This window comes from Rhipicephalus microplus, unplaced genomic scaffold, assembly GCF_043290135.1.
Source record: "Rhipicephalus microplus isolate Deutch F79 unplaced genomic scaffold, USDA_Rmic scaffold_16, whole genome shotgun sequence".
Classification (NCBI taxonomy): Eukaryota; Metazoa; Arthropoda; class Arachnida; order Ixodida; family Ixodidae; genus Rhipicephalus; species Rhipicephalus microplus.
The window spans coordinates 10,840,952-10,859,691 of NW_027464589.1; the positions used below are offsets into that span (position 1 = coordinate 10,840,952).

Below are 18,740 nucleotides of genomic sequence, written 5' to 3' on the forward strand. Positions count from 1 at the left end.
CCACAGATCATAAGATAGATTGCTCGTGTATGCACTTCATCGCTTTGGCGTCATGTGTTTGCCAAAGTAAGACTGATAGTTCGGCTAGTTGGTGATATATTATTAGCCGTAACAGCGCACAAACTCACGAGACAAACAGAAGGGACACAAACAAGTGCTGACCCTTAACTAAAGCACGTTAGATAAACATATAGAACATGCCCAGTGGGGCCAGTGAAAGATCGTGTCAACGTCATTACCAATTTTACGCAAGGAGTAACTGCGCTGGGGTGACAAAAATCAATTCAAACAAACATGCTACTGATTAGGATTTTTTCTTTTTCATGTAAAGATACTGATGTTTGACTAACGCAGGACTCCCCTTCTTTTTGATATAGAATGCTTCCAGAAGTTATCTTGTCACACGATCATGATGTTTGAAGAGCACTAGTCTTTTCACTGAACACAGGCGTGCACCCACATGTGTGGGAGTGCGAAGACAGATTCGTGTACACGCAGGTCTTAAAGGTTCTGGAGTGTTCTTTTAGTCGTACAAAAGACATCGCCCTGTTTGTCCAATGTACACTTTTTTACATGTTAAAAAAATTTTGTACAATACCCTAGTACACAGAGTAGCTAAGCGTCCTTGTGTTTTAAAGCGCAACTATTTTAGCTGCAGCTCTATATATATTAATTTTTTTTCAGCATAGGGTACATTTTCTCTAATTTTTTTCTTGCTGAGATTAGTAGCTGTACATCATAGCGTGATGCCACATTTTTTAGTGCTTGGGCTAACGTATGCTTGCATACCAATTGGTGGCGTCGAGATTAGCGGACGTGTACGCATAGGCTCCGCATTTCGCTATACTTCTTGCTGGTCTGCTGAGTTCAATCTTCCCTGATTTTTCACCATTGTTTTCGCTAGGTTTAGGGGAACACATAGTTACCAATTTTGGCCTGGGCCACCCCCTTCTTTCCTTTTCCAACCAGCATTTCGCCTTCACTCGCTAAGCCTCGAGTAGGCTCAACACAACTACGGACCCCAGCGCCGGCGCATCCCGCCCCTGCGCTGTCATCATGCTCGAAGCCATGGAGGATGGAGAAACAACCACTGAAGAGGAAGCCAGCGTGCCTGGCTGAATCGACGCAATCTGACGTCAAGCAAAGTCTTCAACTATACCACAGGCAAACCAGCCCGCGCCCGCATTGGCGCCCTGTGAACCGGAGCTGGGACGAGGGTTGCAGCCGCCAGCCGACTCCCCCGCACGCAACGGATCACAACCGTGTCATCAACCGCCCCGGAGCTAGTCTGGATGTACAAAGGGGACACAAGCTTCAGTTCTTGCAAGCTCTAGTACTCGTTTCATGATCCCGCCAACAGCGGCAGAGGAAAATATTGTTTGCACTAACCACAACAGAATATCTTTGTGATCAGCACGCCGAACCTACAAACGGCCAAAGCGTACGCCAAAGTGCGAGAAATTGTTCTCATGGAGCGAGAACATCTAGTATCCGTTTACGTAGCGGCGTCTGGCACCACCAGCCGAGGTGTAGTCCGAGGGGTCAACGCAGACCTTCCAGACTCAGAGCGACAACGCCTGCTCGTCTCATCACACAACCCCACGTTGATTGGGGCACGACGAATCAAGAATACAACCACCATCATCCTTCTCTTCGATGAACTTAAAGTCCCAAACTATGTGCGCTGCGGCGTGCTCTTGCTGCGTTGCACGTCCTACAAGCGACAGACTGACACCTGCCGCAACTGCAGCCGCGTCGGACATCGACAAGGCGTCTGCCCTACCCCATCTGAGAAAGTCTGTGGACACTGCTGCATCAAACCCACCGGACCTGACCATGAGTGTGTGAGACCCAAGTGCGCATTGTACGGCGAGGCCCACATTACAGGCCAACGCACGCGCCCAAAACGCAATCAAGTCCCTTACGTCGTGTGACGTTGACGTCGTCGCAGACGCTGGCATACAACAACCAACAGACCCAAAGAGACTCTGCCACGCAACAGCCAACGCACAAGCAATCAGCCCCGATATTACCGACGAAGCACCTGCCTACCATCACCAGCAACCTGACTGCAAAGCCTACTTGGGCCAATCGAATCGCCGGTAAAGGTGAGACTCGCAGTTACGCGCGGTCCGGTAACTTGCCACAGCATGAAAACGATGAAATTCGTGAGCTCAAACGCGAGCTATCGTAGTTGCGCAATGAAAATGACGAATTCAAAGCACTCATTAGAAACATGCAGCAGCCGAGTGAACGCGCTGTCGAGACGCTGACGCCCGCCGCTCCAGCCGTTGAACCCGCTTTCATCAACTCGTCAAACGCTAATCGCGCTGCGAAGCGTCGCGGGGACGAAAACTTCCCGGACGAGCCCGTTACTATGTTTGATTTTATGGAGGCACTTGCTGACCTACGCACAGACCGCGTTGCCGATATGACCCTACACACCCTCCAGCTCACCGAACTTCATGCGCGGTTGCAAATACTAGAAGAACAGCACGCAGCGGTCCGTGCAACAACCCCTGTGCCGTAATTATGGCTAGCACAAGCAATGTTGTAGTTTGGCAGTGGAATTCCTTTAGGTTTCCCAAGCGGAAGGCAGACTTGCAAAAATTCATTCAGCCTAGTACCAATTCGCCTGCCGTATTTCTATTACAAGAAACACTAACCGCCAAGCCCGTTTCGCGTACCTATCACACCGAAGCAGACCATCGTGAGAGGACGCGAGGGATGAAGACGCTCATCTCCAAGAAGTACCCATATGTTCGCCATGAGGTCTGCCCTGATCTCAAAGATGAACACATTATGATACAGTTAATGCCCATTATTATTATTTGATTTGATTTGCATACACAGAGATACACAAGGACACAGAGGAAAGAGAGAGAGAGCAAGCTGGCAAGTGCTACCTGGAGAAGCCCAACACCTGCTCACTCTTTTGGGAGGAGGGAAGAAACATAGGAAACAATGATTAGAAGGGAGAAAAAGGAAAGAGAAAAAAAAATGGCGAAGACTTTGACGACTATGAGTACATGAAAACATAAAAAATTAATAAAAAACAAAAAAACTGTCTATGAACGGGTGGCCAGGTCCGATTATAGACGGACCTGGCCACCCGTTTCCAAACTCAATGCCTTAACAGTCAGTCTTATTCTCAACGTATATAGTGTACTCAAAAACAAACAAACTACATTTCAGGGCCTCTTTCAGCAAGTGAGCGAAATTGCAGGAGACTATATGTGGATAATCGAGGGATACTTTATTGCTACCCATCCTGTCTTTAGGTACCCAGGCTCTTCCCGTAATGGTAATGCCCTGTAGCGCAAGTGCACACACGTAAACTCTTGCTGTTAACCGATCCCACTTTTGCTACACAGGTAGGTAACTTGGTTGCACGTGATAGCACCCCGGACCTCACTATGGTTAGGCACGCGAGACAACCCACGTGGACTAACCTTGGTGAGCATCTGGGTAGTGACCGTTATACAGACGATCGTAAAGGTATCTACACACAAACTGCGGCAGTTTCGCATAACAGTCTGAGATCGCTTTCGAAGGCTCAGGAAACGCGACGACACTCAGTACCAAACCCTATCAGATCTCCTTTCACGAACAAAAGTGGACGTTGCAAGTTCGTTTAAATACATTGAAACCGAACTAGAGGGCGAGCGCATGGATAGCCGGCTAGCTCACCTACTCGAAGCTAAGAAATCACTACACGCAAAATGGCACACGTAAAAGCTCATTCGCAACCTTTGTAAAAAGATAGCTGACCTTAATCATCAAATCAAGGAACAAGCAACCGTCATACTTATCCTTCAGCTGGGTAAACCGTTAGCGCAGGCTCACTTCATCCCATCTCGCTCACGTCCTGCATGGATAAGGTGGCAATACTCAATCGAGTTACAAAATTTGTTGAGGAGTGCCAGATTCTGCCAATCAACCACATTGGCTTTTGTTCATCCCTCTCTACGCAGGTTGGCATGGTGATGCTCAAATACAAGCTCATAGACAAGATCACCAGAGACACTAGAGCCATTCTAGCACTCGACCTCGAGAAGGCATTTGACCGCGTCAAGCACTCTGATATCCTCGACTCGATTTGCGAAGCAGGATCAAGCACGCGTTTCTACAACTATGTTAGATCATTCTTGCGCGACAGGACGGCTACAATCCAACTCGGCTCGGTGGGCTCGAAGAAATTCAACCTGGGACCGAGGGGCACACCCCAAGGGGCCGTGATCTCTCCGTTCCTGTTCAACCTCTCCATGCGCGCTCTGTCGCAACAACTTTCACAGATCGACGGCATCAGTCACGTCTTCTACGCAGACGACATCACGGTCTGGTGTACTAGCGGCAGTGACGGCCATACAGAGGAACGACTGCAAGACGCGGTAAACATGATACAAACATTCTTATGGCAGGCTGGTCTCTCGCTATCAGTAGATAAATGAGAATTACTTCTATACCGCCCAAAATATAAGGCGCGCAGAGACGCATACGCGGGGATCAATGTCCTGACGTCAGATGGTACACCTGTACACAGATGGTACACAGATGGTACACATGGTTTATCTGGTAGGTGCTCAATTCAATTACGTCGGGAAGCAGTCGTTCTTTGTCCGGGGCATCCCGGAAATCTTCAACCTTGAAAGACCTCACTTAAATATAACCGCGCAAAAGCATTGTGTTCCGCAAGATGATCCGCAAGATGGTCTCAAAATTTTTGTCACTTTCGTCTCTAACCCTGTGTCCGCGGCCACCAAGAACTGCCTTTGCTGCTCCTCGGTCGCCCATGATTGCTTCTTTCGATGCGTGCGAGTGCCAGTAAAAGAATGAGTCACCAAGAGGTACTTTCTCCATCGTTCAAACGGCAAGCTATTTATATTTACTACTTACCGCTGTTAGCAGGCATCTCAGGGAGAGGGGGGAGCTATCGTTGTTTCAGCACTATCAGCAAGATGGCGCAGTGAGCACATGACGGCTCTCGTTTCCCACACGTACTTTGGCCGGCAGAGAGGAGGAGAGTGAACAATCTCTCATGCACCCTAATCTCCCGGTGAGAAGGATCATTCGCTTTGGCTCGCCTTGGGCTTGCACTGCAAAAATTTTGTTGTAGTTTTGGGGCGCACACAGGTCACTGATATTGTTGCGCAGCATCTGTTTGCCAAAAGGGCGCGCTTTTCAGACTCAGCCTGTTCACTAATTGAACTATAATTGAACGGCTGGCCAGGTCCTTGCCGGCCGCGTGCGTCTCCGTCGGCTGTCTTCTTCTTCTGCTTCGTCGGGACTAGCCAGCCCCAACACAGCAATGGCGACGAGGACGTGTAAGAACCCATTTCGTTCTCCGTGTTCGTCTTTTTCTAGCTTCTAACGGACTTACCGTGATAACCCTAGACGCTCTTTGTTCCCAGCAAGGTGGCAGCTGCGTGCTGCATCGCTCCATTTCTTCTTCATTCACCTACACCATCTCTGTCGTCTTCTTCAAATAGTGTACTGGCGTCATTTTCTTCTCGTCTGCACCTCTCCATTCTTCTTGCTTGAAATGGCGTCTTCTATTCCACCTCCCCTATTTCTTCATTCGCCTGGAGACCCGCCACTTCCGCGGGTGGACTGGAAATTGGTGTTTCAGGCCTACGCAGACGCGGCCGGGGAGGACGCCAGCAAGCCCGAACGTCGCAAGGCCCTGCTGCTCAACGCGTTGGGCCCTGCTGGGTTAAAGCTCTTCTATACTTTGGACGCCACCAACACGTCGACGATGCCAGCGTCGGGCGATACCTTCAAGAATGCCGTTGCTCTTTTCGATGAGCATTTTAAAGATGTCTCGTGCGATTATCTCGCACGCGTAAAATTCCAAGAAAGGCGACAATTGCCTGGCGAGCCAGTAGCCGAGTTCATTACTTCTCTTCGAATGCTCGCCGCGTCGTGCGGCTTCGGCGCGCTCGACGACGATATGATCCGCCATCAGCTTTTCACCGGGGTAGCCTCGCAAAACGTCCGCTGCCGCATGCTTCAAAAGAGCTCCTCGATTTCGTTATCTGAATCCCTCTTGATTGTGCGAAAGGACGAGCTTATTCGCTCCCAGTTGGAGCAATTCGCTGCGCATTCAGTGCACCAACTTTCTGCTGCGTGGGGCCAAGGCGGCGGCTCTTTGTTTCACGGGACGCGTCAACATGGCGGCCCTTACTCTTCGTGTCGACGCGGCGGCCAACATGGACGCCCGCCTGCACAGTCCTTCCGTGGCGGCCACCATGACAGCCTCACTGCGTCGCGGGGGCGAGGAAGCTGGCAATATGGCGACCCCATTCCGCCAAATTGTGGTTTTCAGGAACAGCACCGAGCTCCTAACTCGCGTTCACAATTTTCTTCGCCAAGCGCAACCGCACATTGCTTTCGTTGCGGATTGGCTCGGCATTTAGCCGATTTTGTGCAGTGTCCCGCGAGAAACCGCACTTGTCTTGCGTGCAGAAAAATCGGACATTTTCAGTCCATATGCAATTCCCGTCCCGCAAATCTTCCTGAACCAGTTTCTTCGTCCGCTTCTTCGAGCACTGCACAGACCGATACGGTCACTGTTTTAAATGTGGATGGCCTCCATACTACGTCCGAGCCTAGCATCATAGCTTCAGTGGGCCATGTGCCCTTGTCATTTCTCGTGGACACTGGTGCCTCAGTCTCTTTAATCAGTGCCGCTGACTTTCACAGTCATTTTTCATACACTCGGCTTTTGCCTTCACATGTCGTTCTACAAACATATTCCAAGGAAACGATTGATAATTTAGGTCATTTTACAGCTCAGGTCTCCTATCGCAGTCGCACTGCTTCCATTACTTTTTATGTAACTGCCAATGGCAATACGCTTTTGGGACGTGATGCCATCAGGGCTTTGTCCATCAACATTGTCGGTGCGTCTACGACGTGTGCTCAAGTCAACGTCCAAGATGATCTTCCGGCCAACGCGCCTTCTGAATTTCACGACCTGTTCACCCATGAACTGGGTTGTGTGCGCAGTTTTGTGCATAAAGTGATGCGTCGACCAGGTGTGTGCCCTGTGCGTGCCAAGCTGCGCCGCATTCCTCTTCTTCTCCGTGAGCAAGTCTCTGCGGAACTGTCTCGCCTTCAAGCCAGCGGAATCATCGAGCCTGTCTCTGCTTCCGACTGGGTTTCTCCACTGGTCGTCATCAAGAAAAAAGATGGATCCCTTCGACTATGCGTCGACTTACGAGAACCGAACAAGGCGATCGTCGTAGACGGGTTGCCACTTCCTCACATTGAAGAACTGCTTCATCAGCTCTCCGGAGCGGTATGTTTCTCCAAGCTGGACCTCGCGTCCGCTTATCACCAACTTTCTGAGTGCAGTAGAGACTTGACCACATTTGTATCGCACGAAGGCTTGTTTCGGTTTCGCCGCGTGTGTTTCGGGCTTGCATCTTCCCCTGCAGTGTTTCAGAAAATGATGTCAATTATTCTTAAGGGTTGTACTGGTGCCCTTTGTTACTTGGATGAGATTTTGGTGTGGGGACGTACTCGCGAAGAGCACGATGCTAACTTGCATACTGTTCTCAACCGCATCAGTGAATGTGGTATGAAACTTAATAACAAGTGCATTTTTTCTGTGAATGAGCATACTGTTTTCAACCGCATCAGTGAATGTGGTATGAAACTTAATAACAAGTGCATTTTTTCTGTGAATGAGTTACAATTTCTAGGACATAATCTCAGTTCCCGCGGCTTGACACCTGTTGAATCTAAAGTTCAGGCCATTGTCAATGCCCCACGGCCTACTGATGCCAAAACCTTGCAATGTTTTTTAGGTCTTGTTGGTTATTATGCCAAGTTTGTTCCTCACTATGCTGATGTTGTTGAACCACTGCGTACTCTACTTCGTCAAGCACAGCCTTTTAACTGGTCAGCTGAAGCTGAGCAGAGCTTCATTCGAGTTAAGTCAATACTGGCCTCAAAGCCAGCTGTTAGTATTTTCAATGAGAAGCTTCCCACTATCATCACGACGGATGCGTCCGATGTTGGACTGGGAGCAGTGTTTCAACAACTCAGAGGTGATTAGCTGATCACTATCGCTTTTGTATCTCGTACGTTAACCCCTGCTGAACGCAGATATTCAGTAGGAGAGCGTGAAGCTCTCGCGTGTCTTTTTGCCTGTGAGAAATGGCATGTTTACTTGTGGGGCCGGCACGTCACATTACGCACAGATCACCAAGCACTAGTTGCTCTCATTTCTGCAGGATCCGAAGGCCGCCGCCCCATTCGCATTTCCGGTTGGTGTGCCAAACTCATGTATTATAATTTCAAAGTTTAATATTGTAAAGGTTCTAATAATGTGGTTGCTGATGCACTGTCGCGCCTTCCTCTTCAGATACCGGTTACTGAAGAGCGGGATGAGAAAGTTGTTTCATTAGTTACTTCCTGCATTACTAAAGCTGAGCTTCAGGCAGCTACAGCTGCAGATTCCACTTTGTCTCAAGTTCTCAAATATTTACGTGAAGGATGGCCTTCCAAAGGTGCTCTTGCTTCTGAATTCTTGCCTTACTTCACAGTCCGACAGGAACTGTCTTGTGTTGAGGACTTGCTTTTCCGCGATGAACGCGTGATTCCCCCTGCTTCTTTCCGTAACAAGCTAATACAGCTTGCCCATGAGGCCCATCCAGACATTGTAAGCACCAAACAGAATCTCCGAGACAGGTACTGATGGCCAGCCTTAGACAAGCAGGTCGAGCATGCAGTTTACAACTGCCATATATATCAGGCAGCTGACAAGTCCACCAAACCTGCATTTTCTCCGTTGCAGCCAGTCCAGTGGCCTGATCGGCCTTGGCAGAAACTCGGCATGGACATCATCGGTCCTTTGCATAATGTTCCGCAAAATGCCCGGTTCATGGTTTCTCTCATCGACTACCATTCCAAATTGCCAGAGCTTTGTTTCACACATACGGTTACTTCTGAGGTCATCATTGAGTTTCTGTCTTCAATCTTCAGCCGGGAAGGTTTTCCTGATGCCATTGTTAGGGACAATGGTCCACAGTTTCAGTCCCAACATTTCGAGGCTTTTCTTTCACAACGAGGAATTCAGCACTTGAGGTCATCAGTTTTCTATCCCCAATCAAATGGGCAAATCGAGCGCTTTAATCGCGTTCTGAAGGAACATATACAGATCGCCCAATTAGAGCACCGTCCCCTCAAGCAAGTCTTGACTGAATGTTTAGCTTCGTACAGGTTCACACCACAAGGCACCACTGGAGTGTCCCCTGCTCAACTTCCCCACGGTAGGCAACCGCGAGTTGCTCTCGACATAGTCTCTTTGCCTCGTAACATAGCAGTGTCTTCTCCTGATCAAATTCGTACCAGAGTTTTTTCTCGTCAACAAGCAATGAAAAAGTATGTCTACACCCGTCGAGGTGCAAAGCAGTCCAAAGTTCGCACTGGCGATCTAGTCAAGGTTAGTGTGCCAGGCAAGCACCCCAAGTATTGGGGTCCTTACGAAGTCTTGGGCCAGGTTAGCCCCACTTCTTTTCGCTTAAGTGATGATAACATCTGGAATGCTTCGCACCTTGTTATTTTTCATACGGATTTGCCTTCAACACTTAAAAGTCTTCCTCATCACGTTTTGTCCACGCCTTTCAACTACGCATCAGACTGTTACATGTGGCCTCCATGTACAGGCATTTCTTCTTCAAGGGGGGAGGAGTTACCAGTCGGTGTCGCTGGTTCAAGTACACCAAGTCTTTCGGTTCACTTCGAACCTTCAAATATGGCTGAGACCGTTGAACCGGACTTCGGTCCGCAAAATTCTTCTGAAGCTCATGCTGCGAGCTCTGATGAGACCGCGAATTTTAACGCTCGTTCAGAGCCTTCACAATCTTCCACTGCTCTTGATGTGTCACATAAGAGCAGAAGTGACCAAGGTGCAGAGACACCTGATTCTACACCCAAAAGGGCCCGCCCTAAGCGGAAGTGGCAGTAGCCGCGTCGTTTCGAAGACTACGTGATGTAGAAGTCTTGTCCATTACTGTTGTGAACATTATTGTTCTGTGAAAGGGTTCAAAGCATTCAAATCAAGATTGTACTGAGTTGTGTACATTTTTTTTCAGTGAATTTTCAGGACTCGTAGTGTGTGAGTTCGGTGTGCCGTGCTCTGAATTTTCATGTGTTCTAACGTACATACCTTGTATAATATATAATACGTTGGTATCGATCATGTGTAAATATAAACAGTGTATAGGCGTACTTCTTTCGTGGAGGGGATGGTTGTTGTGTTCTGGGTTTTCGGTTTCGGAATGACATGTGAGGATGCCAGGGGGCACCGCTCTGGCATCTAGGATTTCAAGGCGACCGTAGAATAAAAGGAGTTTGGGTTGGGTAACCACAAAGTGCGGTTGTTGTTCTTCTCTCGGCGCTTCGCGCCAACCCTAAGGGTTCGGGCTGGACGACGACCCCGCCGGCCGCGTGTGTCTTGCGTTGGGTAACCGTGGAGTGCGGTTGTTGTTCTTCTCTCGGCGCTTCGCGCCAACCCTAAGGGTTCGGGCTGGACGACGTCCCCGCCGGCCGCGTGTGTCTCCGTCGGCTGTCTTCTTCTTCTGCTTCGTCAGGACCAGCCAGCCCCAACACAGGAGTTACCTCGAGTTCATCGGACGCCATATTCGCCGTTCTTGATCCCAGGGACTTGAAAACGTTGATTCATCGCTGAACACGACTTCTCCCCACTCTATTGATCCCCATGTCTGTACAGAACGCGCAAACTGCAGTCGCATGGATCTTTGCCTGTCCGTGATGTGGAGCTTCAGGGCCACGCCGCAGTTGGCAAGCCCTGATTCTGCCAACTTCCTACGGATAGTCCAGACAGAGGCGTTGAGATGCAATGCATCTTTTATGTCTTTTGTTGTTATATGGGAATCACCTACTACGGCGGCGATAATTAGCCTGTTCTTTATGTCATCTGTGCATCTTAACCTTCTAGCACGGTCTCTGTCACTGATCCCCCCTGTTTGTCGGTATGCTTGGGTGGCACGACTCACCGCATTTCTTGACCTTCGAAGGAGCCGACAGATGACCCGCTGAAAAAAGCCTTGAATGCTTAACTCTACGATGCGTCTCCTTCCATCAGCTGCTACTCGTGGCGACATCTTTGAAGATGAATGTGGGGGCTTTGAAACCCTCGGTCTTAAACTCTTTCGAGAATGGCACTGTCCAATAGCTGTTAATTAGCTGGCTGTGCCGCGATATGCTGCCATTCAACATTTGCTGTACGAGATAATTTCTTATCGTCACCAAGCCCGAAAGACCAGAAAACAAGCTGAAGAATTGACACAAATGACAAAATGGTACTGCGCGTGCGTCGCAAGCACGCGTGAACCTTCTGAGTGCCCAATTTTTCTGAGGTATAATAAAGAATCTCATTTTCACGCAGTGAGTAATGTGTACAAAAGGAGCCGTGTGCCGCCGTGCGAGGTATTTGGTCGAACAGCTTAAGGAATCAGCTTTCGTTTCCTTGTGGGGCCTCCAACATTTGAGCACTTCGAACTGAAATGTGGTCGCTTGTAATTCACTGAAGTATTTTACAAAACAACATGACCAAAATACCAGAACACACGCCGATGCTCGAGCGACAAATATTAATGGAGGCAGTCTCCCTTCCCGACTACTTCGCGTTCGAGAATGTTCCGTGTATATGTCATGGGTAGAGTTATATTGAAATACTGAAAGCGGTGACGCCCCTTTCAACCTTCGTGATTTTCTCTGGTTTCCGGAAAAAACATTCCCAGATACCCCCAAGTATGAAAAAACTCGAAAGTAAAAGCCTATAGCATCTCTTGCAAGTTTCAATCCGCTATAATTCATGCTTATTTGTCTTAATCTACTATAACGCATCCAATTAATGGGTTGACTTCAATCGGGGTTTATGGTTCGAGTAGTAGAAGACGACACATGAATATATGAAATTCGAATCCTAGAAACTCTTGGGTCGAGACTCGTCTCCTACGAATAATAAGTGCGGGCTCTCGACGTGACAGAACCACGATATAGAGAGAGAAATAAATTTTATTATATAGATATGACATAGAGCTCCACCAAAGTAACGTCTTGGTAATGTTTGCTCATTCGGGGTTCTTTAACGTCAACTCAGTATACTGGTTTCAAGTATCTCTTTTCTATCGAAATATGGCATGCACGACTAGACTTGAAGATGCATCTTTCGGGTCAGCAGCCGAGCATCAAAACCACAATCGCAGCGGCCTTAATAAATGATTTATCTTTAATAAGCAGAGTTTGTTTTCACCTTTCTTTCTCGGCTCTTTTCTGCAGCTGTTGGACGTTTGGTGGTTTCACGTATGTTCATAGACACATGATATTTGGGCCAAGTATTACTACGTGCGTAAGTTCGGCGAATGAGAGCGCGAAAGGCAACACTTCTGGCTGAGCTTATTGATTTCCTAACTCGACATTCAAAATGTGATCACGCTGCGGATCGCCTAGGAGTAACGTGCACTATGTGCAGCACGCCAAACCCCGCAAATGATATGCTGTCGTCACATTAACGCTTGGCTCGTTTCATTGTCTTCACAGCGACTATAGAAGTGACACCTTCCCCCGTTCGCATCGTTTCAAGATGCGTGCCGTTGAAATGAGCGAAAAGGCAGGCTGCCGGGTGATATAGGACGAGCATGCGATACGCGCTCCCGGACAGAGCCGTGCAGCCGCCAGAAGGCCCAGTGACGTGCCTCGGAACGCGCTCCCGTGGTCTTTAAAATTATGCACACGACTGTACCCTATGCTGAACAAAAAATATTATAGAAAGAGCTCCAGCTAGAATAAATGCAGTGTAAAACAAAAGGATGTTGCACTACTCTGTGTACTAGGGTAGTGTACAAAATTTCTTTAACATGTAAAAAAGTGTATATCGGGCAAACAGGGCGTTGTCTCTTTTACAGGTAAAAGAACACTCTGGAACCTTCAAGACCTGCACGTACACGAATCTGCCTTTGCACTCCCACACGTGTGTGTGCACGCCTGTGTTCAGTGAAAAGACAGTGCTCTTCAAACATTATGATCATGTGAAACGATAACTTCTGGAAGCATTTTATATCAAATAGAAGGGGAGTTCTGCGTTGGTCAAACATCAGTATCTCTATATGAAAAAAATAAATAAATCCTAATTAGTAGCATGTTTGTTTGAATTGATTTTTCGCCACGCCAGCGCAGTTACTCATTGCGTAAAATTGCTAATGACGTAGACACGATCTTTCGCTGGCCCCACTGGGCATGTTCTGTTTGTTTATCTTACGTGCTTCAGTTAAGGGTCAGCACTTGTGTGTGTCCCTTCTCTTTGTCCCTTGAGTTTGTACGCTGTTACCGCTAATAATGTATCACCAACACGCCCAACTATCTGTCTTACTTACGATGCATCGATATCTGTGCATCGTACTGTCTTATTACCCATGCTAAAATATTCTGTTGAAGGTTGTCCTCCGTTTGCATATAGTGCAAAAGGGGATACATTCATGTCCACTTTCTCGCTGTACAACAAAAAGCAAAACAGGGGTCTGGAAGATAGCTCCGGCAATCGCCAAGGCCAACGGCAAAAAAAATTATTGTGGTCCCGATAATTTGTGATCTACCTGTATCACGTACGTGTTCGCATTTCCCAGTTAAAGCCAAAATTTAGAGCCTTCAAATTTCTGCGTGCGTAAGGCTTTGTCGAGGCGACTACTTGAAAAAATTCGGAGCTCTATTTTTAAGTGTTAAATGCGCAAATACACGTAATATTTCGTCTAGTCATAGTTTCATACGCTGTGATTGCAGCTGGTTGCGCAGCAGACAGTGGTATGAAGTCAGGCTTCATTCGCATTACTCAAAACTGGAAAACTGAGCAAAGCGATAGCTGTTATTTGCATATGTGGGTGTTTCAAAACATAGCACCCACAATTTTTCTACAAATGTCCCCAAAATATATTTACACCTCTGAATTAGAGTAATTTCATTTCGCACTCAACGTTATGTTTATAAAGCTTGTGGGATAAGACCGCAAAAGTTAAAGATCTACTTATCAGCAGAATTGAAAAAAAGCGCGTCACCTCAGAAAGTATGTTTCAACAGGGAAGCTTGATATTCGTGTAGAGGCGGCAGCGTACTGCTTACTTTCGAAGAGCATGCAAATGGGGAGGAGAACAGGGAGAGGAGAATAAGCTAATAATAAAATGAGCAAAACCGCAGTGTATGCTATAAATTGTGACAACCTGCTTGAATATATTGTACTTTTTAGCCGGTAGATGTATACAATTCACCCAATAGCAAAAAAAGAAAAAAAACACGACCAGTCCGTCTTCACGCTCCGCTGATCACATTAGTTTGTAAGTACTTGTAGCCTTGGTGGCAATAAAAAGACAATTCATTCACCCTTGTAGGTAGCAACGTTTCTAGAAGTACATGCAACATAGGCAAGCTCGTTCCAGCGCTTGCAAGGTGAACATTGATGAAGGCGTTCACTGCCGCAGGTTCGTGTACCGCAGAAGTGCCTTATTGCACACCGCTAGTATAAATTATAACGAGAAAAGTCATAAAATTCTAATAACGCAGCGATACGATACATACTTAAAAAAATAATTGAAAAAAAAAACAACTATAATGTCACGTGGTGGCGCTGTATGTCTTACATTTTATCTTTAGTTTTGTCATTTAAATTTTGGTTTGCAACGCTCTTTTTTACTCCTGTCATGTATTTGCAGTTGAGTATATTAAAGGACAGAAAATTAATGCAGTAAAATAACAAAAAAAAAACTATCTTTTTTGTGGCCTCTGCTGCATGGCCACGGCTGGCCATGGCGCGAGTGCTCAAGCTAGTGAGCATGCATAAGGGCCGACTACAGCGAGCCGCAGCCGCAGCAGGTGTTGGTCGAGTGTGTGGTGCAGCCACAAGGTCGTGGGCTCGGTGTAGTCGTGTTGGAGTTTTTAGGAGTTTAATTTGAACCAAAATGTACAAGGGAATCATGACGACGATGCTACATTAGTCATGAGCGCCAAAGGAGTTAGGGATTAGATTGTTATAATCTTCTCGGACTTCAAAAGTATGTGGTATACCGTGTGTGCCAACAGGATGCCCACCAAGGTGATTTATTCCGAGCGAATACCCTGCCACTGTTGGGTAAGTGAACTGTTTTTCGTAGCCAGTAAAAGTTACAACTATTACGCGGGGTTTCACGTTCCAAAACCACGATATGATTATGAGAAACACAGGGTCCCATCGTTTTTTAAAGTGCTCTGGTGAAAATGTTTATCCGCTTCGTTTTTTACCAGTATTTTTCCCCTCGACAATACAGCACTTTTGAACAGTGTGTGGGCTGTTTGCATGTACAGACGCTGGCATAGACGCACGTTATCGACTTGTGCATTGAAAGACTAAAATATGTAATCGTCTTTGTTGACTTATAATAGTACTCTACGGGGAGAGGCAAGGAGTTTATTGCGAACGAGTGATTCTCTGCTGCTATCCAACTATTAATACTGAAGTCCATTCTGTAGCATACGTGGTTGCAATATAGAGGCTCTAATTTAGTGAAATTTTTGAGTGACTCCCGGAGCACAGAGACCTTGCGATCGATTTCATGCTAGTGCCGTTTCGCCTTTCCCACAAGTGGCCACACAAGTGACCAAAGTTTTGTTTCTGGGACACAAGCATAATCGAAATCGCTGAACAGCTGCGACAAAATGTCCGTCCTTACCGTGGTAAAGCAGTCACCTACTGTCAGCCCACCGGAATTTCCCTTATGCTGATTCTACAGCGTGGTGTATCTGCACGTTTTTTTATTCTACAGCTCCACTTTATTCACTAGCACTTTTAAAAAATTCGCTCCTACTTCCTCGTATTTCATATCCGCTTTTCTTTTCAGGCACTACCTGCGGAGGGGCACAGGTGCATACATTCGACAAAGAAGAACAGCACGCTTGGAAAGCTTATTGCGGGGAAGATTGCCAATATGAATAAATGGTGTTGTAGTATTTTGTAGTATTGTATTGTAGTATTCTAGAACATATTTTATATACTGTGATTGTAATGCACATAGATAGTAATTCCCTATTCAACAACCAGCATGAATTTAGGCAGAAGCTATCATGCGTCACACAAATCGTGGAGTTCTAGCAGCAGCACTGGACAACAAATTTTCGGTCGACTGCATTTTCTTCGACTATCAAAAAGTGTTCGACAATGCTTCGCACTACTTATTGCTATAAAACTAACTGGCTTCAATATTAATCCTCAAGTTATTGCATGGATTGCTGAATATCTACATGAGAGGTGACAATATGAAGTTGTAAACGGCAAACAGTGTCATATAACAAGTGTTACATCAGGGGTACCTCAGTGATCAGTTCTGGGACCATTACTTTTTTTTATTATATATAAATGACATTAAAAAAATAGTACAATCTCATATTAGGCTATTTGCAGACGACTGCATTTTATACCTTCAAATTACCTCTGAAACTGACTGCTCTGTAATCCAAATCGACTTATGTGCAATATACGCATGGTGCCAGCGATGGGAAATGAAACTGAATCTTAAAAAAACTGTACGCACGAGGTTTCCCAGAAAAAAAAATTCCAGTGAATTTGAATACACAATAAACGGCTCTCCGGTAAAAATGATGCGCGAATACAAATACGTAGGTGTTTTCTTCTGCCCCTCTGTCATGGAATATGCATGTGGATCACACTGTAAATAAAGCTTGTCGGAGCTTAAGATTCTTAAAAAGAAACACACGTGCTTTTCCACAGCAAACCCGGGAGGTACTATACAAAGCATGTGTGAGATCACTACTGAAGTACGCATGTTGTGTTTGGGACTCTGCCTTATCTTCAAATAAAGAAAGAACAGAAAAAGTTCGGCCCAAGGCGGCGAGATATGTGTTTAATGCACCTATGTACGACAGACAATTCAGTGTGACGGAAGCTAAGCTGTAGTTAAAATGGAAGTCTATGAAGCACCGAAGGGCATCATTTCGACTGAAGCTATCGCACAGCATATTTTATTCTCATACTCGAATTTTCCGTGACGTATACATAAGCCGGCCTCACTACATTTCAGCTTGCAATGATCATGAACAAAAGAGAATATAAATGCAATATATCGTTCTTCAGCAACTCTTTTTTTTTTGATAACTATAAGTCTGTGGAATCGACTTCTTCCCACAGTTGTAGAAATTTCTTTAACGGATGCGTTCTTTTCTGCAATAAATGCAATAAATGCTGCAATAGTTGCAATGCTCAGAATATAACCAACCACTATACATAGCCTTCATAGATTACAAGAAGGTGTTTGATTCACTAGAAATATCAGCCCTCATGCAGACACTGCGGAATCAGGGCGTCGATGAAGTACATATAAACATCCTGGAAGAAACCTAGAGGGGATCAACTGCTACCATAGTGCTTCATAAAGAAAGCAACAGAATACCAATCAAGAAGGGTGTAAGGCAGGGGGACACGATCTCCCCGATGCTATTTACCACGTGCTTACAGGAGGTTTTCAGAAGCCTAGAATGGGAACAGTTAGAGATAAGAGTTAATGAAGAATACCTTAGTAACCTGCGCTTCTCCGATGACATTGCATTGCTGAGTAACCCAGGGAACGAATTGCAACTCATGATTACGGAGTTAGACAAGGAGAGCAGAAAGGTGGGTCTTAAAATGAATCTGTAGAAAACGAAAGTAATGTACAACAACCTCGGAAAAAAGCAGCGCTTCGAGATAGGTAATAGTGCGCTTCAAGTTGTTAAAGACTATGTCTACTTAGGGCAGGTAATAACCCCGGAGCCGAACCACGAGATTGAAGTAACTAGAAGAATAAGAATGGGGTGGAGCACATTTGGCAAGCACTCTCAAATTATGACAGGTAGATTGCCACTATCCCTCAAGAGGAAGGTACATAACAGCTGTATCTTGCCGGTGTTTAGCTACGGAGCAGAAACCTGGAGACTTACAAAGAGGGTTCAGCTTAAAATGAGGACGACGCAGCGAGCAATGGAAAGAAAAATGGTAGGTGTAACCTTAAGAGACAAGAAGAGAGTAGAGTGGATTAGAGAACAAACGGAGATTGAGGATATCATAGCTGAAATCAAGAAGAAGAAATGGACATGGGCCGGGCATGTAGCGCGTAGACAGGATAACCGCTGGTCGTTAAGGGTAACTAGCTGGATTCCCAGAGAACGAAAGCGGGTTTGGGGGAGACAGAAGGTTAGGTGGGCAGATGAGATTAAGAAGTTTGCGGGTATAAATTGGCAACAGCAAGCACTGGACCGGGTTGACTGGCGGAACATGAGAGAGGCCCTTGTCCTGCAGTGGACGTAGTCAGGCTGATGATGACGATGATAAATCTTTCGACCGCTAAGCCCTATAGACTACCTATGTGCGCCTGGCAGTCGCCATGATCTGTAGGGTATCCTAATTGTTAACTATGTTATTTTGTTTTGTGGTTATTTTACCCCTTGGTCGAGCTGAATGGTGAACTTTGTTTTAAATATTATGAAATTTTCATCAATTTTTGTGCTTTCTGCATTTTTTCTCCAATACATAATACTTTTCTGACGCAGCTGCGCTCGGTGCAGCTGTGTATGTTTTGTGTCTTGCAAATCTACTTCTTTTCTCTTTTTCGTTTTATCTCCCATGTGAGCCGATCTCTTACATAGAATAAAAGAGGTAAAAGAAGCCGAGGCTGTAGAAGAATTAGGCCATT

At 46.3% G+C, this 18,740-nt stretch overlaps 1 protein-coding gene and 1 long non-coding RNA gene across 2 annotated transcripts in view; one reads left to right on the forward strand and one right to left on the reverse strand.

Annotated features, from left to right (window-relative positions):
• LOC119167796 (WD repeat and HMG-box DNA-binding protein 1) overlaps positions 1-18,740 on the reverse strand; it is a 465,682-nt gene that overhangs the window by 123,032 nt on the left and 323,910 nt on the right. The window lies entirely within an intron of this gene.
• Positions 14,701-16,008, forward strand: LOC142784929 (uncharacterized). Its single transcript, XR_012888756.1, has 2 exons — positions 14,701-15,151; positions 15,897-16,008. It is a non-coding gene; the product is annotated as an uncharacterized LOC142784929 (long non-coding RNA).